Source organism: Corvus moneduloides, chromosome W (assembly GCF_009650955.1).
Source record: "Corvus moneduloides isolate bCorMon1 chromosome W, bCorMon1.pri, whole genome shotgun sequence".
Classification (NCBI taxonomy): Eukaryota; Metazoa; Chordata; class Aves; order Passeriformes; family Corvidae; genus Corvus; species Corvus moneduloides.
In genome coordinates, this window is record NC_045510.1 from 3,479,434 (window position 1) to 3,504,481 (window position 25,048).

At 47.7% G+C, this 25,048-nt stretch overlaps 1 protein-coding gene and 1 non-coding gene across 3 annotated transcripts in view; both read left to right on the plus strand.

Annotated features, from left to right (window-relative positions):
- Positions 1–25,048, plus strand: part of LOC116437397 (CBP80/20-dependent translation initiation factor-like) — a 484,652-nt gene that overhangs the window by 12,887 nt on the left and 446,717 nt on the right. The window lies entirely within an intron of this gene.
- Positions 2,966–3,041, plus strand: TRNAK-CUU. The gene has a single exon. It is a non-coding gene; the product is annotated as a tRNA-Lys (tRNA).

A 25,048-nucleotide genomic window follows, 5' to 3' on the forward strand; every position in this document is an offset into this window, starting at 1 on the left:
AAGATGTCAGGGACGTTTGCAGTCTCTGCTGGCATGGCCAGTGTATCTGCTCTCCTGTTCCCTTCGGCAATGGGGCCAGGGAGGTCGGTGTGTGACCTCACATGCATAATGTAGTAAGGCTGTTTTCTGTGCGAGATTAAATGGATTAATGTAGAAACCAATTGGTATAATTTTTGGTTGGAGACCTCCTTTAGAAAAGCATGTTCAGCCCTCATAGCTATGCCAGCGACATAAGCCGAATCTGTGACCAAATTAAAAGGTTCATCTTTAAACTTCTCAAAGGCTCTGACAACAGCTGCTAACTCAGCAATCTGTGGAGATCCCTCTACTATTTGGATATCAGATTCCCATTTTTGGGTATTGGGTTGCCTCCATGTCATGACAGACCAATGTGACGAGCCAGACCCATCGGTAAAGACGGTCAGAGCTTTAAGAGGTTTTCTACTTTGGATTAATTTTGGAATTAATTTAAAAGCTGCATCAGGGTAGAAAAATCTATGTTTTGGCATGTGAATGGAAATTTGGCCTGTGTAGCTATCTAGGGCTAACTGGAGGCTCTCATTGGTCTGGAGTAACTGCTTCAGATCTTCAGTGGTCAATGGCAAGTATATGCATGTGAACTCACACCCTGCAAGAGAGCAGAGACGAGTTCTGGCCTTTTTTATTAAATGTGCCATTACTTCTTGGAAGGTGGTTAGTGTCTTTGTAGGTTGATGGCTTGTGAAGACCCATTCAAGTATCAGCAAAGAGTCTCTGGGTTTAGGGTCCCATTGGAAGATCAGTCCATGTAAACAGGGAGCTTTACCCAAAACTGCAAACTGGAGAGGCAGGCTGGGTTCAACGCGATGGGCTTGGCGTGAAGACAGGGCTTCTTGGACTTTGGTGATGGTATCTCGGGCTTCAGGTGTGAGGGCGCATGGAGAGTCCAAGTCTCCGCTGCCACGGAGGAGGTTGAAGAGGGGAGTGAGGTCTTCTGTTGTGATTCCCAGTAGGGAGCGTATCCAATTTATGGATCCGCACAGGCTGTGTAAGTCCCTTAGGGTTTTAGGGTCCTCTTTGATGGCGAGTTGCTGGGGTACGATGGTTCTCTCACGGATCTGGAGGCCGAGGTAAGTCCATGGGCTGGAGTGCTGCACTTTGTCCTCACGAATCTCGAACCCTGCTTCTTCTATGGCTTCAATTGTCTTTTTAAGAGTTCTGTCCAAGTAAGTTTTTTCTGATGCACATATTAGTATGTCATCCATATAGTGGTAAATGATTGCTTCCGGGAATAGGCTCCTGATGGGGGACAGAATGTGGGCGACGTACCACTGGCAGATGGTCGGGCTGTTCTTCATGCCTTGTGGGAGGACGAGCCAATGGTATCTTCTGAGTGGGGCTTCATCGTTAAGAGGGGGGATGGAGAAGGCGAACTGTGGTGCATCCTGAGGATGGAGTGGGATGTTAAAGAAACAGTCTTTAATGTCTATGATGGCCAGCAGCCAGTCTCGGGGCAGCATCGATGGTGATGGCAGGCCGGGTTGGAGGGGGCCCATGTCTTCAATGACCTCATTGATCTTTCGTAGGTCCTGGAGTAGTCTCCATTTGTCCTTGCCAGGCTTTTTCAGTACAAAGACAGGGGAATTCCAAGGGCTTGTAGTCTCGGTGATATGACCTTTGGCAAGCTGCTCTTCCACCAGGGCTTCCAGTGCGCTAAGTTTTTCTTTTTCAAGGGGCCACTGCCTTGTCCATTTTGGGTTGTCAGTCTTCCAGGTGAGCGGGGGAGTAGATGGCAGCGCATGTTTCTCAGTGGCCCCAGTCAGAAATCCTGGCTGGGGATGGTAAGAGTGGCACCCCACTGGGGTAGAAGGTCTCTGCCCCATAGGGTGATGGGGGCTCTTACCACAAATGGTTGGGTGGTCGCTATCTTGCCTTCGGGTCCTTCAATGACAACATTTCGTTTGCTTCTCATGGATACTGCAACTCCACCAATCCCGGAGATCATACCTGCCACTGGCTCCAGTTCCCAATTCCCTGGCCACTCGGAACGGGCGATGATGGTCACGTCTGCTCCGGTGTCCAGCATCCCTGGGCGGTAGACCCTCTCTCCTTTACAGAACAAGCTGCACTCGATGGTCGGTTTGTTTGAGCCTACAATCTCTATCCACATTGCTGTAGGATTGAGAGGAAGCTGTTCTGGGCGGTTCTGTGGAAGGAAAAAGGCTTGAGCAATCGGTGTTCCCTGTGGGAGAAAGAAAGGTGTGTCTGTGCAGCAAAGCTGGACAAGAATCTCTTGTCCAGGGTGCACTGTTTGTATCTCAGTGTCTTGGGGTGACCTTATGATGTGTATCCCATATCGCTGCCTATGCCCAGAAATTAATTTTTGTGCCTTTCTATGCCTCTAAACTGAGCCTGAAAGGGGGAAGGAAAAAAAACTGAGCAAAACTTTCTCAAAGCAGTTGCAGCTCGTTCAAGGTTACAAAAAGATAGCAGGTTCTTTTTTCCCCCAGCTGGGGCAGGGGAGGGAGGAAGCACCCAGCTTGCTGCTTTCCAGTCAGTTTTTGGCCAGTTGTTTTCAGTTTCTTGTTCTCCGGAGAGAGACTGAGAGTTGGACTTTGGATTTCCTTCTCTGGAATTCCGGATTTTTCCCCTTTTCTACTGGACTGCTTGATTGCTGTAACATCAGAGCACATCGGGAGGACTTTCCACCAGGCACAGAGGGCCTGGCCCCGGCCCAAGCCCCAGCTCCGAGGAGACCAAAGGGAGGACTCGAACACTTTCCAAGGTTTTTTTCCTCTACAGCGAAAGATTTTACCATCTAACATTATTTTCCTTCCCATGTGTTTGTTAAATAAATAGTTTTATCGTCTTCACTTTCCTTCGAGGAAAATTTTTTTTTTTTTCCCGAACCTGCTGGGGGAGGGGTGGTTGTGCCTTCTCTCAGAGGATATATTTCTAAATTTGGCCAAACTGGAACAAATTTAGTGGGTCTCTAGCTCAGTCGGTAGAGCATGAGACTCTTAATCTCAGGGTCGTGGGTTCGAGCCCCACCTTGGGCGCCACTAAATTTGTTCCAGTTTGGCTGAGGGGGGGTTTTCGCACGACACATTTTAACCAGTAAATGAAATAAAGGAATGAATTTGGAAACGGAGAGGTTTCCCGAGGCTTGAGAGGAATACAGTTTGTTCCCCACCCTGTCCCAGAATGGATCAGAAAGAACAGAATCTGTGGTAGCATCAGGGAAATTTAGAGATATCCAATTACTGAAAGATTTAAGATTTTTCTTAGAAAGAATGCCTTTAGAGAATTTAAAGTCATATTTTAAGAGAAGGGTTAGAAGAAAGGGGTATAGGTTTCTCTCAGATTGGGAAAGGCTGAGTTTAGCTTGCCTATGTCCCATCTTAGTTCCTCCCTCAGCAGAAAAAGAGAAAAAAATCCAAAATTTGCGCGCAAGAGGAGGAGAGCCCCAAATTTAAACTTACAAATCCCGTTTTCTGGTGGGGCTGGCTCCTGGAAAGGTCTGCTGGGGGGATGGTCTGGCAGTTCGATCCTCAGGGACTTCAGTCCTAGGTGGGAGGCGAGGGTCTCGAACTGTCCCCGTCCAAAAGACCTGCTAAAACGTAGGTCTATCTTCAGAGGAGCAGCACACGAACGGCTGGTTCTGTCTTGGCGATCAAGAAGCAGCTCAGGCCAGGTCCGGGGTTCCGGGGTCCAAGGCTGTTCACGTGCCAGTTATTACAGCTGGTGATGGGGGTCAGCGGCTCTGACCCAGGAAGAGGTGACCAGTCCGGGGAGATGGTCCCGAAAGGAATCGCCTTCCCGAGGTCCGGTGTCTTCCCTCAGCTGCTGGCAGGAGGCCCATGCAGAAGCTGTCAGCTCTTTGGTGATTATCAGCTCGTGATTCCAGCTCAGCTCTGCAGGGCAGCCTCCAGGCCAAGCCAGACCAGAGAGAGAGAGACGAGAAGGCCCGTGTGGCTGGTTCCACACGAAGGTAGCTTTATTATGGGTCCCCTCCGGCGAAGGGGGGAGCCAGGGACGCGAACCCTCTCTGGGAGGGGCCTCAGAGAGCTTGCTTTTATAGGGATACAGGGGATCAGTAAGGGATCAATGGATTACAGAGGATCTAGGATTGGAACAGGCCAATGGGTTACAGAATGATCTGCATAGTGTCTCCCAAAGGATTGTGGGTCTGCCTTTCCTCACCGTGACCAAAGTGGTTGCCTTTCCAGAGAGTCCTGCTGAGAGATTGCTCAATCTCCTTATCTCAGCAGACATCCCTCCAGGGCAGTAGCTGGGCATACCCCACAGGTTGTCGTGGCTTGATACTGGCCAAATGCCAGGCACCCACCAAAGCTGCTCACTCACTCCTCTGCTGCAGCTGGACAGAGGAGAAAAAATTTAACAAAGGGTTCGTGGGTTGAGATAAGGACTGGGAGAGATCGCTCAATATATACCATCAAGGGCAAAGCAGGCTCAACTTAGAGATATAAGGCAAATTTATTACAAACAAAATCAGAGCAGGATAATGAGAAGCAAAACAAGCCCTTAAAAACACCTTCCCCCCCCACTCCTCCCTCCTTCCCAGCTCTACCTCCTACCCAGTGGTGCAAGGAGACAGGGAATGGGGGTTTTGGTCAGTTCATCACCCTCGGTTTCTCCCAGTGCTCAGGGAGAGGAGTCGTTCCCCTGCTGCACCATGGGGTCCCTCCCACAGTAGACAGTTCTCCATGAACTTCTCTGACTTGGCTCCATCTCTCTCTGCGAACTGCTGCAGAATGAGTCCATCCCACGGGCAACAGTACCCCTCAGACTGCTGCAGTGTGGGTCACTCTTCCACGGGGTGCAGTCCGCCAAGGACAGGCTGCTCCAGCCTGGGAGCAGGGCCCCTCTCTCCATGGGCCTTCCACAGGATCATAGCCTCCTCTAGGCATCCATCTGCTCCAGCGTGGATCTCCTGCATGGGCTGCAGGTGGGTGTCTGCATCCCCATGGACCTCCATGGCCTGCAGGGGGACAGCCTGCTTCACCATGGTTTTCACCACAGGCTGCAGAGGAATCTCAGCTCCAGCGCCTGGATCACCTCCCCCTCCTTCTTCACTGACCTTGGTGTCTGCATAGTTGTTTCTCTCACATATTCTCACCCTGCTCTTCTCTCGCTGGAATTAAAACTGTGCAACAACTTTTTTTTCTTCCTTCTTAAATATATTATCACAGAGGTGTTACCACCATTTCTAATTGGCCCAGCCTTGGCCAGTGGCACATACATCTTTGGAGCCTTCAGGGATTTGCTCTGCCAGACATGGTGGAAGCTTCTAGCAGCTTCTCACAGAAGCCACCTTCGTGGCCCCCCCGCTACCAAAAACCAGGCCGTGCAAAACCAATACAATGGTCTACAACACATTTAGAATTAGGGCTGAGATTTCCAGGGAGGTTGCCCAGAGATCTGCCCCAGTGGTGAAAAATCCTGAGTGGCATGGGATGTGGGAGGACATAGGTCAGGTCCTAAAGAAATACTCTGCCCTAATAGTTTGGAATTTTCCCCCTGAACAAACTCAGAACCCAGCTAAGGTAGAAAAATATCTGAAAGAAAATTACTGTGGCAGCTCCAAAGAGAAGCAGCTCATTGCATTTTACTGGATCCCGGCTAATGCTTATCGCACACTGCTCGTTACTGTACAGCAGCTACAGAGGGGAGGGAGAACAAATCTACAGACACCACGGTCATTCAGCTGCAGTTAAACCAGAAGGGCAGCCTAAGCCAGTCGTAGTCGCCCCTGTCCAGAGTAGGAAATTGTCTTGGGGTGACTTATGATGTGTATCCCCTATTGCCGCTCTATGCCCAGACATGATTCCCATGCCTTTCTGTGTCTTTAAAACTGGGTATGAGAGAAAGAAAAAAAAAAAAAAAAAAGAAGCCAGACAAACTTTTCAAAGCAGTTTTGTGTTCAAGGACACAGAGATAGCTTCTGTGGCGGCAAGAGCGGAGGAAGCACCCTTTTCCTACTTTTCAGCCAGCTTTCAGCTCTGTTTTCTCCAGAGAGAGATGGAGAGTTAAATTTTTTTTCCTGGGACTTCGGCTTCTTCTTCTTCTCTTCTGGAACTGTTGAGAACACCAGAACTCACTGGGAGAGCTTTCCACTGAGGCCCAGAGGGGCCTATGCCGAAAACCCAGCTCCAAAGAGGAGGAGAGAGACCACACCCACAGAAAAGGACTCTCACATCTTCCCAGGTTTCTCTCCACAGCAAGAAGTTTTATTATTCAGCATTATTATTCTTTTCCGGTGTGTTTGTTAAATAAATAGGTTTTTTCCTTTCACTTTCCTTTGAGGGAAATTTTTCCCCAACCTGGTGGGGGAGGGGTGGTTGTAATCTGACTTCTATCAGAGGACGTTCAAATTCGGACGTTCCTCTGAATTTGTCTCAAACCAGGACAAACAATTAATACAACACTGATGTGGCTCAAAGTGGCACAACTCGGGACCCAAGCATATACTCAATTCCTAGTGTCACTTCAGTGGAATGAAGAAAATGAGACAGTGGGAGCTATGACAAGAAGGCTCCGTGTCGCAGTTGAGATGGACGCGACACTCACAAATAATGCACACCAACTCTGTCAGAAGGCAAAAGAACAGAAAAGACATTTTATTCTACAAAGTCTCAATTTATATAGTCTCTTGGCACTCATGCTGTGTCCTCATAGGCTTCTACATTAACACCGCTTAAAACTTATTGGTAGGTTGCAACCACCACCCATAAGAAAACAAATCTAAGCTAAAAACAACATCCCTCGAACAGCTACGTATTTTCTTCTCTTTGTTTTGGTTTCTTGCTTCTGTTGATGTTAAAGTTCTCATGGATGCAAGCTGAATTCTCAAGGGTAAAGAGTAATTGTGCTCAAATCAATGTCTGTGAAGCTTTCTGACCAGCCGTCAGTTTCCACAGCTCCCCCTTTTTGTTTTTCAACCGGAAATGCAGCGTTTGTGGTCCTCTGCAGGGCCCTTTGCAGAAAGGAGAACAAACACGGCACAAGAAGGGTAACAATTATAATTAGACCTCCCGCTTTTATGAGATCTTTGATCCATTTAGTAATTTGCCAGTTACCAAACAGATCATTAAACCAACTGGACTCATTTTCTTCTCTTAATTTTGAAAGACCTATTTGCAGTTCTTTGATATTAGCAAAGACTGACTTAGAGTGGTCAGAAAGATTCATGCAGTACATGCCATCGAATTCTTCACAACCGTGTCCCTGTGCCAACAGCAAGAAGTCGATGGCTGCTCAATTTTGCAGGATAGTGTGTCTAATAGAATCAACATCAGTTAACAATCCTGACAAAGCAAGCGAAGTGGCATTAGTCTGTTTAGCAATCCAACAACCTAGCTTGTTTAACAGTCCCAATGCTTTTCCAGCTGCTACTCCTGGAACAAAAAGAGAAGTTAAAGCATGTTTCTCCAGATTCTAAAAATCAAGAGTGTCATCGCAGTCTCTTGCAAAAGAATGCAAGGACTGTTTGTCACGAGTTGCATGTGTGTGATTTAAGAGCATAGTTAAATTTGGAGTAAGCAGAGTTAGGCGGCCAATAGTACATGGTCCGCCAACAGTGCGTGAAAGTATTGCAGACCACATGCGGTCTCCACAAATTAAAAATATCCCTCGAGGTAATTTGCGTGGAGAATGGTCTGAAGCAGCTTGGTAGTATGTAACACCATCCTGATTTAAAACCGTCCAATTGCACCAAGCTGAAGCATTTTGAAATACAGGATTTGCGGGTGACACATCTTGAACACTTGGGACAACGTGAGTTCTCCCAGCACCATGTCTGTGTGTAATTAAAGAAGACACACTGGAGCTCTTATTGACCCCAAAATATCTATTTCTTGTGGCTCAAGGCCCACAGGGAGTGTGTGATCCCATGCCTCAATGTCACAAAGGCACTTTTTCAGGTCAGTACTACAAGCAGTTTTAGGAGCCTGGCCATAGGTTTCCTGACCTATTGAAGAAGGTTCGACCAGTACTCCAACCAAACGTGTGAAAAGGCGATTGTGGTGTTGCAAGAGACATGCACAAAGACGATTGGTTCAGGGTGTTGGCAAGGGTTACCCACACATTTTCTTTTGTCATTGAGGGTAACACGGCTAGTCCTTGCTCCATCTCAACCTGAAGCAGGACCATCCAACAGATGGCCCACACCATCGTCATCTTCAGAAGGTTGCCTGTTGGTCTCATGACGTTTTTGATGTTGCAAATCAGGGCGAACACACCTTGCAGGTATCCACTGCACACCAGTATCTGTGGAAACACAAGCATGCCTGTGCCCCCAAGTGATAAGGTCCCACGGGCTTTCCCATTTGTTTGTGAGTAAATCTTGTACCCATACATTCACTTGGGGTAGGTGTGTTTCACCTGTAGACTGTAAGGAGAAGAAATGGTTCAAAAGAACAGGATTATTAGAATTTGGGGGCACTGTAAGATGATTTATCGTATATAAAGCTTTTGCCAGCCTGCTCTGTGGGGTTTCTCCAGTCATTTCCCCTTTTTGTTTTTCCGAAACACATTTTAAATAACCATGAGCACGTTTGATAATAGCTTGACCAGTGGGAGAATGTGGAATACCAAGCTTGTGCGTCACACCTCATAATTGTAAAAACTGCCGAGTCTTCTGAGAGACATAGGCAGGGCCGTTATCAGTTTTCACAGAGGAAGGCACGCCTAAAACAGCAAAAGCCAGTCGCCAATGAGCAATAGCATCACGACTTTTCTCCTGCGTGAGCAGATGTCCACATAGCAGAAGGGAAGGTATCAATAGAAACATGCACATACTTAAGACAGCCAAATTCAGCAATGTGGGTGACATCTGTCTGCCAAATTTGCAAGGCTTGTAGGCCTCTGGGGTTAACAACTTCTGGTAAAGGTGTGGCAAACCCCTGACAATCAGAACAGGAATTAACAATGTCGCAAGCCTCGGTAGGCATTAGCAGAAATTGCTTTTGTAAAGTACGAGCACTCTGATGGAAAAAGTCGTGTGAGGCTTTGGCTTGCGCTATTTTATCAGGCTGAGGTGCCATCCTCGCAGAGTTGGCTAACTTATCAGCTCTGGCATTACCTTGCACTATAAATCCTGGTAAATTGGTGTGGCTCCTTATATGCAAAATGTAATAAGGATGAGTTCGATTCTGAATCGCACACCACAAGGTCTTCAACAATGAGAAAAGAGCAGCATTATTAACTTCCTTTAAAAGTGAGCAATCAAGGCACTGTGTAATGTCTGCAACATAAACAGAATCAGTAACAAGATTCAATGGTACATGAGAGAATCGCTGAAATGCCATAGCCACAGCTCTTAATTCAACAATCTGGGCAGAGCCTGATTCATGGCCTTCCAGCGTCTGCCACCCAGACTCATCCCTCCAGGTGACAATGGTCTTTCCTGTTCTTCCTGATCCATCAGTAAAAACAGTGAGCCCCCTGTAACGGCACACGACTGTTCTTAGGTCATAAAGATAAGCTGGTGGATTTTGCCAATTGCAGCAATTTGTGACTGGGCAGATGATAAGCAATCTGCCCTGAAAAGTTTTGCAGTGCACTCTGTAAAGGAGCACTGTTTGCAAAACTGCATTCAAAATGTTCTTGTTGAATGGGAAGTATGATTTTTACAGGGTCTTTGGCCATAAACTGAAGGCATCTCTGCTGAAATTTGGTGATCAGTTGAGCAATTAGTTCAAACAGCGTAGGTGCTGTTTTCTTAGGCTGGTGAGACAAAAAGACCCATTCCAAAATGTGCAAAGGGTCAGGCCATTGATCATTCCACTGTCCAATGATGCCTGTAGGATGGAAATATGGAGTGACAAGAAACACAACAGTATCAATGGTGAGGTCCTCCCTGTAGACCCGACGATTTGAAATAGCTTGTTGCACCTCTTCCAGCACTTGTTCTGCTTCAAGGGTTAACTTCCTCAGTGAAGTTAACTCCGGATCTCCTTTAAGGATATTAAACAGTGGGGATAATTGCACTGTAGTCAACCCTAAATAGGGTCATAGCCAATTTATGGTACCCAAAATTTCTGTGCATCATTCAAAGTCTGAATTGATTTTTCAAATTGAACATTTTGTGGCTGTATTGTTTGCTCAAATATTTTGACTCCCTGTTCCGGTTTGGACAAATTTAGAAATATATCCTCTGAGAGAAGGCACAACCACCCCTCCCCCACCAGGTTCAGGAAAAATAAATTTTCCTCGAAGGAAAGTGAAGGAGATAAAACTATTTATTTAACAAACACACAGGAAAAGGAAAATAATGCTAAATAATAAAATCTCTTGCTGTGGAGGAAAAACCTGGGAAAGCATTAGAGTCCTCCCTTTGGTCTCCTCGGAGCTGGGGCTTGGCCCAGGGCCAGGCCCTCTGTGCCTGGTGGAAAGTCCTCCTGATATGCTCTAAGGTTGAAGCAGTCCAGTAGAAAAGGGAGAAAATCTGAAATTCCAGGGGAGGAAAAGCAAAGTTCAACTCTCAGTCTCTCTCCGGAGAAAAAAGAAACTGAAACAACTGGCCAAAAACTGACTGGAAAGCCGCAAGCTGGGTGCTTCCTCCCTCCCCTGCCGCAGCTGGGGAAAAAACTGCTATCTCTGTGTGACCTTGAACAAGCTGCAAACTGCTTTGAAAAAGTTTTGCTCAAGTTTTTCCTTCCCCCTCTCAGGCTCAGTTTAGAGGCATAGAAAGGCACAAAGTTAATTTCTGGGCATAGGGCAGCGACATGGGATACACATCATAAAGTCACCCCAAGACACTCCCAGATATCTCCAAGGTGGCTGCAGTTGCATCTTTTCTGGAGCTATATGCAAACCATAATTATTCAGCGCTTTGAGCAAATGTGGTTGGATTTGTAACAAATCCTCTTTCGTGAGAGTTGCTACCAGGATATCTGTTGGGGTCCCTCCCCCCTGCCATGTAACCCTCAGACAGGGACCCTGGGGGGGAGGCACAGGGTTTCCCTGCCTCAGGTCAGCCTCATTCCCCATTGGCTGGTTTGTGTTTCCCTGCGCGGGCAAAGGACCCTTGGTCCGGTGACTGTAAGAGTTCCTCGGCAGAGCTCCAGCCATGCGGCTGGAGAAATAAACATCTCTGAAACATCTACCAAGAATCCGTCCATATATATTTCTTTTCCACGGGACTCCTGGTTTGATATATGCGTGTTACAGTATCCCCGCTGTAACAAATGGTGGAGAATTGTGAGCAGAACGATCCCCGATCCCTAAGCGACTGATTTGTGTAAGTAAACCCTAGAAACTTTGGACTCCTCTTCTTGGTTTTGTTTTGCTATTCCATATCTAAACTATGGAGGAAGCGTGGGAAGACTCTTTGCCTTCAGAGCCGCATATGGACATTTATCTTAAAATGATTCTTGAACAATGATTTGTAAATTTTAGCTTGATTCAAGCTCAAAAAGAACTGAAACACTTCCTGGCATGGTTGCTTAGGAACTTTTTCTATGTTTCTTAGGATTTAATTCTTATCAAGGGCTTTTGGAAGGCCGCTTGGACACAGTTAATTTTTGAGTCAAAATACATGCCGATGGAAGAATATTTTCGTGAACATTATTTAATTACCGAGACTGTTGAGCAATGTCAGCTGTGTCCTGACAAAGGGAAGCCTGCCTCAGGGACTGTACGGCCTCAGCCACATGGACCGAGCGCTCTGCAAGCAGCAGTGAGGCAGCTCCCGTGCACGGGCGGAGCCACCCGAGCCACAGTGTCGGTGGTGGAGCGAGGCGTGGCGGGAGCAGCGGGACCCAGCGGTGCCCGCCCGGCCCCGCGCAGCGCGTGGTGGAGCGAGCTCCGTGAATGCCCGACTGAGAGGGGTGGTGTGCGGGCGGCGGCTGGTGGTGGTGGAGCGGAGCTGCGCCCAGCCAAAACGCACGCTGGAGCAGGGCGTGGGGGAGTCATCGCTCGGGGGCCCGGCCGAGATGCAGCGCCTGGCAGCGGCAGCGAATCTGCGACCAGAGGAGGCGACGCACGGAGAACTAAGCAGTGCGGCCCGGCCCGGCCCACGCAGCCCCAAATGCGACCCCGGGAAGAGCGCACAGGCACGAGCAGCTCAGGCAGCCCCAGATGCCCCGACAATTCCAACACGGGAGCGACTGAAAGAGAGAGCAAAGACAGCGAGATAGAAAACAGCAGCCACTCGGAAAAAGGAAAAGATCATAGTAGCTAAGATCTTTGGGATAGTAAAATGGTATAATGTTAAGCAAAATTATGGTTTTATAACAAGGTGTGACAACCAGCAAGACATATTCATGCATAGGACTGCTATTAAAAAGAATAACCCTGAAAAATGCATCCCAAGCTTGGGAGATGGAGAGGTGATGGAATTCAAAATTATACGAGGTAGAAAAGGGTTACAAGCATCACAGGTCACTGGGCCTGATGGTGTTCCTGTAAAAGGCAGTATATATGCAAAAAATCGTAGTCATGTTAGACAATATCTCCATTGCAAACCCCCCCTACAGTCTCCCTTTCCTAATCCCACCTTTCCCTTTTACCCTATGTCCTATTACCCCCAGTGTATTCCCAATCCGCTTTTTCATCCATGGTTTCCCTCACAAAACCATACCTTTGCCAATTGTTTCCCCAAAAATCCCTTTCCAATGCCGAATGGGGGATGAAAAGGGGGAGGGAAGAAATTAAACCCTCTCCTGCCTCAGTTTCCCCACAAAGCATGCTCAGAGAGTTCTGTCTCCCTTCTGTCAGCCCTAAGATGTTCCACAGAATCTGTTTGGACATTTAAAGACTCAGGAGGGTGGCTTGTTTTGTTTTGAAACTGTTCATGTTATGTTTATCCTGTTGTTTTCATTCTCCTTTTATTAAAATAAAACTGGTGAAATGTTGGGGTCCCTCCCCCCTGCCATGGAGCCCTGGGAGAGGGACCCTGGGGGGGAGGCACGGGGTTTCCCTGCCCCTGGTCAGCCTCATTCCCCATTGGTTGGTTTGTGTTTCCCTGCGCGGGCAGAAGGACCCTTGGTCCGGTGACTGTGACGGTTCCTCGGCAGAGCTCTGGCCATGCGGCTGGAGAAATAAACATCTCTGAAACATCTACCAAGAGTCTGTCCACATATATATTTCTTTTCCACGGGACTCCTGGTTTGATATATGCATGTTACAGTATCCCCACTTTAACAGATATCATCCATATAATGATAGCAATATGCTCCAGGGAATTGTTCCCTAACCATTGACAAGGCTTGTGCTACATACCATTGGCAAATGGTTGGGCTATTTTTCATGCCCTGTGGCAAGACTTTTCATTGATATCATTTCACAGGTTCAGCATTATTAACAGATGGCACTGTAAATGCAAATTATGGAATATCCTTCGGATGCAGTGGAATGGTAAAAAAAACAATCTTTCAGATCAACAATTAATATATCCCATTCAGCAGGTATCATTGTGGAGGATGGCATTCCAGGCTGCAAAGCACCCATACTCTGTATCACCACATTAATTCGACATAAATCATGGAGCAATCTCCATTTCCCTGATTTCTTTTTGATCACAAAGACAGGTGTATTCCAGGGACTGGTAGACCGTTCAATGTGCCCCTGTTGTAATTGTTCTTGAACCAATTCGTGAAGGGCAACTAATTTTTCTTTTGTCAGGGGCCACTGCTCTATCCAGATAGGTCGTTTTGTGAGCCACTGCAAAGGCAGCGTAGGGTACTTTGCGTCCTTCTGCACAGTGGCCCCCTTTAAAAATTTGTCTCCACTTTCACCCCTCCAAGCTGCTAGAACATTCCGTCCCCACAGATTTAGAGGTGCCACATTGACATAGGGATGGACAGTAGCTGTCTGTCCCTCTGAGTTTTTGAGTAATACAGGATTGGCAGGATTGGCACTCATGTAGCTTTGTGCAGCGCCCCCAAGGCCGGCAACAGCAGACCCTACCGGCATCGTGGGCCACGAGGGTGGCCACGCAGAAGCAGAGATAATGGTAACATCGGCCCCTGTGTCTATGAGTCCCTTGAGTCTTATTTGTGATGGAGTCACATCTTGCATAGTCAAAGTACAAACCATTTATGGTTTCTGGTCTGATACGTCTTGAGTCCAATATACTTCAGGTGGTCTCGTTGATCCGAAGCCTTGATTCCCTTGCAGTCTGTAGTCTGTTTTTGGGACACAAGACTTAAAAGGAACAAGTTGAGCAATACGAGTCTGAGCAGGTATCGAAACAGGAGGGGTGGGTGTGGACACCATAGCATGTATTCGTCCCATGTAATCAGCATCCACAACCCCTGGATGTACAAAAATACCTTGCAATGTTGCACTTGATCTCCCTATTAGCAAAGCACTTAGACTCCGTCCTATGGGTCCATGTGCCTTTAGGGGGACTTTATGTACCTTCAATGAGTTTAAAGTTACTGTGTTGGCGGTGGAAACATCCATGCCGGCTGATCCTCATGTCCTTCCAACAAGCTGGTCGCATAGGCTTGTGTCGGTCGTGCTCTCTGGGAAAATATTTGTGTCTGCATGCGCTTCCCTGTCGCGCTTGTCCTCCCGTTTCCCTGCTCTCTAGGAGGATGTCCATTTGCATGAAATGTGGATTTACATCACTTTACATGATGTCCTGGCTTTCCGCATCCCTTACACCTTTCTGCAGGGCTTTTTAGTGCCTGATTATTGCAGGGACAATTGGTTTTGTCGTGACCTTGCTGTCTGCAGGGAGAACAACGACTTGTTACCTTGGCTACAGTTGCAAGAGACTCTGCTAGCATAGTTATTTGGTGAGAGACATTTCCCACTTTAGCACAAGTATTTATCATCTCCTCTAAGGTAGGATTTTCTTTTGGTAAGAGGTCTATGGCCTTTCTACATTCATCATTCGCATTGTCTCTGGCCAATTGCAGTATCAATAGATTTTTTGCATAGTCATCTACCTGGTTCTCCATGGCATCTCTCAAGCATTCTATGAATTGCATGAATGGCTTCTGAGGTGCTTGCCTTATCGTTGCATATCGCGGTGTGGATGTAGATAGGTGTGCAACTTTCAAGAGAGCCTTCATACCTATATCTCGAGCCTGGACTAACACAAAAGGATTCAGGCGAGCCTGCAGCTGTGGATTATCAACAGGGGGTAGCCCCATCAGCTGAGCTGGGCCTGCTCCGAATTTGGGGTCATCTGGTGATAACTCAAGATTGGCTAGCGACGCCTCCTCGGCACGTCATCACCACGTTATCTCAAACATCATATATTGAGTTGAAGAACAAATTAGTCTGGCTATCTGTTTCACATCAAATGGAGTCATCTCTTCTGCAGCTAAAAATGAAAGCATCTTCTGTACAGCAGGGGATCTCAAGCCATGCTGTGCAGACAACTTACGCAGACCTGAAAGGACTTGCCAATTAAAAGGGGAGTGTTGGTCAGGCATCTGACCTCCTCCTCTGATAACAGGGAATGCTGCAGGCATTCCCTCAGATCTCAATTGCTTATTCCCCATATTAGGTTGCCTGGGTCCTACTATGGAGTCAGTCATTTCAAGATTTCCATTATTAATTGCTAATGTTTTTACATGTTTCCAAAAACTTAGTGAGTCATAGGCAGATATAGTGACTGTAGCCGGTTGTATAGCAAATACATCTTCCGGAGGGTTAGTCGGCGGATGGCAGTCGGGTCCCCCCATGTGTGGGTCCTGCAGGTCTATGAGAGCAGGGGGGTCCCTGGGCCATTTCGTGGAGGCGCGGGGCCACCCGCTCTGGGGGCTGGCAGAACCGCACGTCAATTTCCAGAAGGCAGCTGCCGAGCCACATGACAACTTCTGGTCTGTGCAGGCGCAGATTCACTGCAGGACTGTATGGGTGGAAAGTCTGCTAGGGAAATGTGCTGGTGGAAGTCTATTTGAATGCTGCGCGTTCGCGTTCGTGCAGTGGGATCAGGGGCTGGGCGAGACCTGTAATGGCTGTGCCCCTGGTAGTGGCAGCTGAAGCAGCTGATGCACTGGTAGAGGCATGTCCAGGACATTTGGAGCAGGGGGATCTACAGGTATGAGCTCATCTTCGCTGTCAGTCCAAGAATCGTTAGTCAAGGGTGAATAAAGCGGATTCGAGGGAACGAGAGGGTTGGGGCAGTCTGCGCTAAGGTTGATCCCTCCTCCGGCACTGCCCCGCCCAGGCGGACCGTCGCCAGCTGGCACATTGACTGCTACTGTCCACTGTCCAGGCTAGCTCCAGCGGTGTGTGGCAGGACTGGGGAGCAGCCGGAGGCACGGAGCTTTAAAGCTGCTCCTCTGAAGCCTCTGCTCTACCCTGCAGAGCACAGGCTCCAGACACTGTATCAGCCAGCAGCCCTCGACGAAGGGAGAGATAAAAAGTAGCGAGGAGGCTTGCCATGGGAGGTAATCCAACTTTATTGAAGGGTGTCCTCTGAGGACAAGCCCCCGCTGCTACGCGACCATGCCTTACAAAGGGGGGTTGAACAAGGGGAGTAAACCAACTAGGGACCAATAAGCGGATTAGGAGGGAGGGACACTGGAGGGATGGACTCACATCTGGTCCAATAGTCTTGGTAAGTGGAGGAAGAGGAGTCACATGCCCCAATGGGGCATCGAGGTTTAGGGGATTTCCAAGAGGGGAGGTATCCGAAGGGGCAGGATCTCAGGGGACTGACGGGGACCATATAAGGGTAATTAGGGAGGGTTCAGGTGATGGACACCAAACCTTCGGGAACAACAGGAAGGGTTTGGGTGATTGATAGGGAAAGAGCCAGAACAAGGGGAGGAAAACAACCATATAGGGAGCACCGGGGGAGCGTCTTGGGTCTGGGGCAAACCAACTGGGAGTAGGAGTGGGGAAGGTAGGGATGAACCACTGGGGTACAGAAAGCATATGAAAATACAATAAAAACCTTGCATCACCACAGCCATCTTTACCGAGGCAGTCTGGCACGTCGCTATTACCGAGGCAGTCTGACGTGTCGCCATTACCGTGGCAGTCTGACGTGCCACCGCCCTGTCCCCCACCGCCGCCACAGTCAGAGTCTTGGGGGGGGGGGGGGGGGGGGGGGGGGGGCTGATGCGACAGGCAAGGAAAAAGCTGCCAGCAAAATCAGCTCCTTGCAAAGCCTTTGCTTTGTGGGGGTGCAGCCCGCTTCTTCCACCGGCCCCTCTTTTCCGTTCCAACCCTCTGCATCTGCAGGGGTTTAATTTTCCACATCCTGTTCCTTTTCCAGAGTTCTTAAAGCGTCCAAGACCACCCGCCAAGTTGTCATGACAGATTAGGCTGTTTCGTCTCCCCGAGAACCAGATTCAAGAAGTAGTCCCGCTCGCTCCCAGGTTGTCACACTAAAGGCATTTTCAGAGTTTGCTTCTATACCTTGGCTTTTGCACCATAGGAACAGAGCCTTTAACTGGTGCTTATCATATTTAATATCCCGTTTAGTTAGCAATGATGTCCAAATATTTACAATAGGTCTCTCTTCCTGAGATACTTGAGATCCCATTTTATCCTCTCAGCAGCTCACCTTTAAAACAGGTTGAATAAGTAGTCGCAGCTTTCTTTTATCACAACTTTCTTAGCCATTTTCATCTGCTGAATTTTCTGTCTCCGGCCACTTGATCGTGGCTCAGTTGCGTGATACAGTTGTAGAGTTGACGTTCCACGTAGGTCGGGGTCACCAGATGTCGCAGTTGAGACGGACGCAACACTCACGAATAATGCACACCAACTCTGTCAGAAGGCAAAAGAACAGAAAAGACATTTTATTCTACAAAGTCTCAATTTATATAGTCTCTTGGCACTCATGCTGTGTCCTCATAGGCTTCTACATTAACACCTCTTAAAACTTATTGGTAGGTTGCAACCACCACCCATAAGAAAACAAATCTAAGCTAAAAACATCATCCTCGGACAGCTGCGTGTTTTCTTCTCTTGTTTTGGTTTCTTGCTTCTGTTGATGTTAAAATTCTCACGGGTACAAGCTGAATTCTCAAGGGTAAAGAGTAATTGTGCTCAAATCAATGTCTGTGAAGCTTTCTGACCAGCCGTCAGTTTCCACAGCTCCGGACATATGAAGATACTGTCCATGCCCCTACACAAGCCCAAGTCTCGACTGTAGAAATAGATTTGACCTAGTGTATGCAGAAATTGGGAGAATTGAAGAGACCCATCAGAATCTCAGAAAGGAGCTTAAAGAGAGCCTTTTCCAAGTTTCTTCAGTACAGACCAGAGCCCCTGCTATCAGAAGCAGATGTCCCCCAGCATGGCTACACCCCATGAGCGTACCTGTAGTTCTTCCTGCATGAGTGTGGGGAAGACATGAAAAGATGTAATGAAAAATCCACTTCTGTCCTGGCAGCACGGGTGGGTAAGCTAAAAGAGGAAACTACTAACAGAGGAAGTTCTACAAGAATGTGGTTCCAGTTTCCCATGACCGAGCTCCCAGGCATAATAGAAGGGAGGATGACGTGTCTGATCCCCTTGAAGGGACTGCCACAATGTATGCACAGGGAGGAAACAATAGCCAGAAATAGAGGGGCCTTGCCTCTAGCCAGGTAGAGGCCAGGGAAAATCTGGTGTCTTGGACTGTGTGGATGTAGAGGGATTCCTTGTGGAATATAGGATACCCCAGGAGAGCTTGGGCATCCCAGGGCTGTTGCAGAAGTACCCCTGACGGGGCCTCAGGATGAAGATAGGCTTGTAAGGCACCTGCTAGCAAGCAGCCTTGAACAGCCTTGGGAAAAGGTATACACTAGTCAGCTCCCCCGCTGCTTAGAGGCTTTCTCATGGGAAAGGGGTGTGAACTTTGGAAAAAGTATAACTTGGTGTAAGTGAACAATAAAACTGGAGCACGATGCTAAAATTGTATCGGTGTTCATGTCGTGACTCTGGCTGGATTCCCCTGCACCCGGGACCCCCCTGCTATATGTGGATCCAATGGCCTGGCACATCAGAACCACAAAAATACAAGGCTTTGGTTGGCACTGGTGCTCAATGTACTCTAATACCATCAGGATATGTGGGGGCAGAACCTGTTTCCATTGCTGGGGTGATAGGGGGGTCTCAGCAGTTGACTCTGTTGGAAACTGAAGTGAGCTTGACCAGGAAGGAGTAGGAGAAATGCCCCATTGTGACTGGTCCAGAGGGTCTTTGTATTCTAAGTATAGATTATTTTAGGACTAAGTATTTCAAAGACTGAAAAGGACATTGGTGGGCTTTTGGGATAGCTGCTGTGGAGATAGAAGGTATTAGACAATTGAACACCTTGCCTGGTCTTTCAGAGGACCCTTCTGCAGTAGGACTGCTGACAGTTGAAGAACAACAGGCACCAATTGACACCACAACACCGCATTGTTGGCAATACCGCACAAACTGAGTATCCGTGATTCCCATCCATAAGATGATCCATGAACTAGAGAGCCAGCGAGTGGTCAGCAAGACTCACTCACCCTTCAATAGCCTTATATGGCCAATGTGTAGGTCTAATGGAGAGTGGAGACACAGTGGACTATTGTGGCCTGAATGAAATCACACCATCCCTGAGTGCTGCCATGCCGGACATGCTGGAACTTCAGTACGAACTGGAGTCTAAGGCAGCAAAGTGGTGCTACCATCAACATTGCTAATGTGTTTTTCTCCATTCCTTTAGCAGAAGAGTGCAGGCCACAGTTTGCTTTTACCTGGAGGGGTGTGCAGTAAACCTGGAACTGATTGTCCCAGGGGTGGAAGCACAGTCCCACCATTTGCCATGGACTGATCCAGACTGCACTGGAAAAGGGTGAGGCTCCAGAACACTTACAGTACGTTGATGACATCATCATGTGGGGCAACACAGCAGAGGAAGTTTTTGAGAAAGGGGAGAAAATAATCCAGATTTTCCTGAAAGCAGGTTTTGCCATCAAAGTCAAGGGTCCTGCCCAGGAAATTAAGTTCCTAGGAGTTAAGTGGCAAGACGGACGCCCACAGATTCCAACCAAGGTGATCAGTAAGATAGATGCTATGTCTCCCCGACCATCAAGAAAGAAACACAGGCTTTACTAGGTGCCATGGGTTTTTTGAGGATGCACATCCCCAAGTACAGCCAGATTGTAAGTCCTTTCTACCTTGTGACACGAAAGAAAAACAACTCCAAGTGGGGCCCTGAGAAACAGCAAGCCTTTGAACAGATCAAACAGGAGATTGGCCATGCGGTAGGCCTTGGCCCAGTCAGGACAGGACAGGATGTGAAGAACATGCTCTGCACCACAGCTGAGGATAATGGTCCTTCTTGGAGCCTCAGGCAGAAGGTACCTTGAGAGACTCGAGGATGACCTCTCAGGTTCTGAAGTGGGGGATACAGTGTTGGGGCCCTCCCCCCTGCCATGTAGTCCTGGGAGAGGGGCCCTAGGGGGGAGACACGGGGTTTCCCTAGCCCCTGGTCAACCTCGTTCCCCATTGGTTGTTTTGTGTTCCCCTGCGCGGGCAAGGACCCTCGGGTCCCGTGATTGCCTCAGTTCCTCGGCAACCTCCAGCCATGCGGCTGGAGAAATAAACATCTCTCTGAAACATCTATCAAGAATCGGTCCATATATATATTTCTTTCCACGGGCCTCGTTTTCTGATACATCGTGTTACAGTATCCGCACTGTAACAATACAGAGGATCTGAGGCCAGCTACACCCCAAATGAAAAAGAAATGTTAGCAGCTTATGAAGGGGTTTAAGCTGCCTCAGAAGTGATGGACACCAAAGCACAGCTTCTTCTGGCACCCTGACTACCAATGCTGAGCTGGATGTGTAAAGGAAAAGTCTCTGCAACACATCATGCCCCTGATGCAACATGGAGTAAGTAGATTGCTCTCATCACGCAGTGAGCTCGAATAGGAAATCTGAATCGCCCTGGGATCTTGGAGGTCATCATGAACAGGCCCAAAGGTGAGCGTTTTGGATTGTCATCAGAAGAGGAAGATGAGCAGGTGACACATGTTGAGGAGGCCCCACGGTATAACCAGCTACCAGAAAGTGAGAGGCAATACACACTCTTCACTGATGGATCCTGCCATATTGTCAGGACCAATTGAAAACGGAAAGCAGCTGTATGGAGCCCTATGCGGTGAGTCATGGAAGCTACTGAGGGACAAGATGAATCGAGTCCAATTACAGAGCTGAAAGCTATCCAGCTGGCTTTGGACATCGCCAAGCAAGAGAAATGGCCAACACTCAACCTCTACACTGACTCATGGATGGTAGCAAATGCTCTGTGAGGGTGGCTGGAAAGGTGGAAAAAGGCCAATTGGCAGCGCAGAGGAAAACACTTATGGGCTGCTGAAGAGTGGCAAGACATTGCTACCTAGGTAGAGAAGCTGATTGTGAAAGTCTGTCCTATAGATGCACATGTGCCGAAGAGTTGGGCTAATGAGGAGCACCACAACAACAAACAGGTGGATTGGGCACCAAGATCAAATTGTCACAGGTAGATCTGGATTGGCAACATAAGGGAGAGTTATTTCTGGCTCAGTGGGCCCATGACACCTCAGGTCATCAGGGAAGAGATGCAACATACCAATGGGCTCATGATGAGGGGTGGACTTAACCACGGACACTATATCCCAGGTTATCCATAAGTGTGAAACATGTGCTGCAATCAAAGCAGGCCAAGTGGGCAAAGCCCCTGTGGTATGGGGGTAAGTGATCTAAGTATGGGGATTCCTGGCAGATCAATTACATCACACTGCTGCAAACCTGGCAAGGCAAGCGTTACATGCTTACAATGGTAGAACAAACCACTGGATTGCTGGAGACGTACCCTATGCCTCACACCACTGCCCGGAACACCATCCTGGGGCTTGAAAAGCAAGTCCTTTGGTGACATGGTACCCCTGAAAGAATTGAGTTGAACAGTGGGAGTCATTTCAAAAATAGCCTCATAGACACCTTGCCTGGAGAACATGCTATTGAGTGGGTGTATCATATTCCCCATCATGCACCAGACACTGGGAAAGTCGAACGGTGCAATGGACTGTTGAAAACCACACTAAAGGCAATGTGCAGTGGGACCTTCAAGCAGTGGGATCTGCATTTAGGAAAGGCTATATGGTTCTGATGCCTTAAGAGTGAGGGAGGTATCTTTTCAGCTTTTAACCGGCTAGCGCTTGTAGTTTAATGCCTTAGAAAGCCTCGAGCAACCCAGAGAGGTAGCACAGGCAATCTAGCATTGTAGTAGCTCTAAAATCGGTAACTGTATCAGCTGCAAAGCAAACACTACCAGCAGAAGCAGAGGGAGAAATATAGATCTCTGCTCACGCTTAATTTCCCGCAGTTAGAAGCTTTCAAAAGAAACAGACAACAAGAGATGTTCACAGAAAGGGTAGCAGAGCCAAAAGAGGGCGGGGCCTCCCTTGATCTTCTCTTTTATTCGGAGAAGGGGAAAGGGGAGGACTGGGGGCAGACCCGGGGTGACCGGCCAATCAGATACTGCGAAAGAGTTTGAGTTACATTTGGTTTTGCCCGAGTTTGGAACAAAGGAGCTCAGAGCACGTGGCAGAGGCAAGTGTCTTGGGGAGGGGGAGGAGAAGCTCAGAACAGGCAGCAACAATTCCCTATTTTTTTTTCTTTAAAGCTGGGTTGTAACTCTTAGTAACTTAGAAGTGCATAGAACAGTAACAAAACAACAGGGCAAAACATAATTGGAATCTATTGTCCCTACAACTCGACAGTACCTAGGATGTCTTAAAACAAGTTCCCCAGTCAAAACTTAGGGGGTTAGTCAGGACATCTATGGTATGGGGTATCAGGACGAAGATTTACAAAATACAGTGCAAAATGTGAGTGCAAAACAGTGCAACTTAACTGATTAACATTGAAATCTGGAGTAGGGGGTTTATATGAGGGTCCAAAATCAGGATCCCTTTTACGGCGTCTCTTTCAGGAGGCAGTTTTAACCTCCTTAACTTTTGAGGAAGTGACATAAGGTTTTACCCATTTCCCTGGGATCCATCTCAGTCCTTGAGGGGTAGATACACTGGCATACCCACATCCCCAAGCTACAAGTTTGTATGGTCCTTGGATTTTTTGAGTCTCTGGGTCCTGGATCAGGACTTCTGGATTTTCCTTCAGTTTCTGTCTCCCGGTGTTCTGGAAATGAAGATAGATGGGAGGGTTTGGATCCTTGAAGGTGCCATTCAGGAAGTTTATGGTAAACAATGCTTTGCTGAGTCTGAAGACAGGTGAGTTGAGTTTGGTGGTCCCTGACTGTTGTAGCAGCATTCGCTTGAGGGTTTGATGGGCACGTTCAACAATGCCTCGTCCAGTTGGGGAGTGAGGGATACCTGTAACATGTCGAAATCCCCACTGCTGACGAAAGTTTTTAAATTCCTAAGAGGTGTAGGCAGGTCCATTACCAGTTTTTATCTCCTCAGGTATACTGAGCACAGCAAAAGCTTGGACAAGATGTTTTTCAACGTCCTTAGCCTTTTCACCTGCATGTGCAGAGGCATACATAGCACCAGAGAAGGTATCAATAGAAACATGAACGTATTTTAATCTCCCAAATTCAGGGAAATGTGTGACGTCCATCTGCCACACTTCACCGCTATTAACGCCTCTGGGATTGACCCCCATGCCCAGTGATGGAAGCTGTAGCTTCTGGCAGTTGGGACATGTTGCCACTATTGCTTTTGCCTGCGTCCACGACAGATGGAACATGTGGATAAGAGCAGGAATATTTTGATGGTACATGGCATGGCTCAATTTTGCTTGTTCAAAAACTTGGGGGAGCTTTGGTAAGTCGGCTGATAGAACTATGTCTGCTGGCATAGCCAGAGCATCAGCTCTACGATTACCCTCTGCAATAAATCCTGGCAGGTTTGTATGTGACTTCACATGCATGACAAAATAGGGATGCTCTCTGTGGGAAACCAGATAAATTAGCTTTGAGAGCAAATCATATATTTTTTTGTTTGAGATTTCTTTTAGGAGAGCATGCTCAGCTCTAACAGTTACTCCAGCTACATATGCTGAGTCTGTGACCAAATTAAAGGGTTCTTTGAACCTCTCAAATGCTCTAACAACAGCTGCTAGTTCAGCTACTTGTGGTGATCCCTGGATTACCTTGATGTCAGATACCCACTTTTGCATGTCTGGGTTTTTCCATGTGATCACGGATTTTTAGTTTTTCCTGAAGCATCAGTAAAAAAGGTAATCGCATAGAGGGGTTTTCTACTTTGAATCGCTCGAGGGATGAAAGAAAATGGCAGATTAAACATGTCATGTTTTGGGTAATGATTTGAGATTTGGCCTGAGTAACTATCTAATGCAAATTGTAAATTTATATTTTTTTGAAGCAGGTGATCTAATGTGCCTGTTGTTACAGGTAAGTAGATGCATGCAAAGTCACATCCTGCCAGGGTGCGGAGCCTTGCTCTACCCTTCATGATAATTTTTGCCATTAGTTCTTGTGGCTGTGTGATGGTTTTAGGAGGTTGGAGTGGAAGGAATACCCATTCAATTATGATGAGGGGTTCCTTCTGCTCCTTGTCCCACTGAAATATGAGGCCGTGAAAGCGTGGTACCTTCCCTAGAATGACAAGCTTAAAGGGTAGGGAGGGCTGATACCTGTGTGCTTGTCTGGTGGAAATGATCTCTTGTATCTTTCTGAGAGACTGCCTTGCCTCTTCTGTCAGGGATCTAGGGGATCCTGGACCGTCTTCCCCTTTTAACAGGTTTGCAATCGGAGCTACATCTTCTGTGGTGAGTCCTAACCAGGGTCTTAATTCAGTGTCCCACAGATCTGTTGCACTTCCTCTAATGTTTTTGGGTTATTATTAATGGTGACAGGTGTTGGGGTGATGGAGGTTTCTGTGATTTTGAGTCCGAGGTATTTCCAAGGGCTTGTTCTCTGCATTTTTTCAGGTTGTAATTCAAAGCCCTTGGCCTCTAGGGCCTCAATCACCATGTTAAGTGTCTGCTCGAGATACCGATTATTGGGAGCGCACACCAGCACATCATCCATGTAATGCAGGATGATGGCTTTCTCTGCTTTGACACGGATGGGAGATAGAATTTTAGCAATATACTCTTGGCAGAGAGTTGGGGAATTTTTCATACCTTGGGGAAGC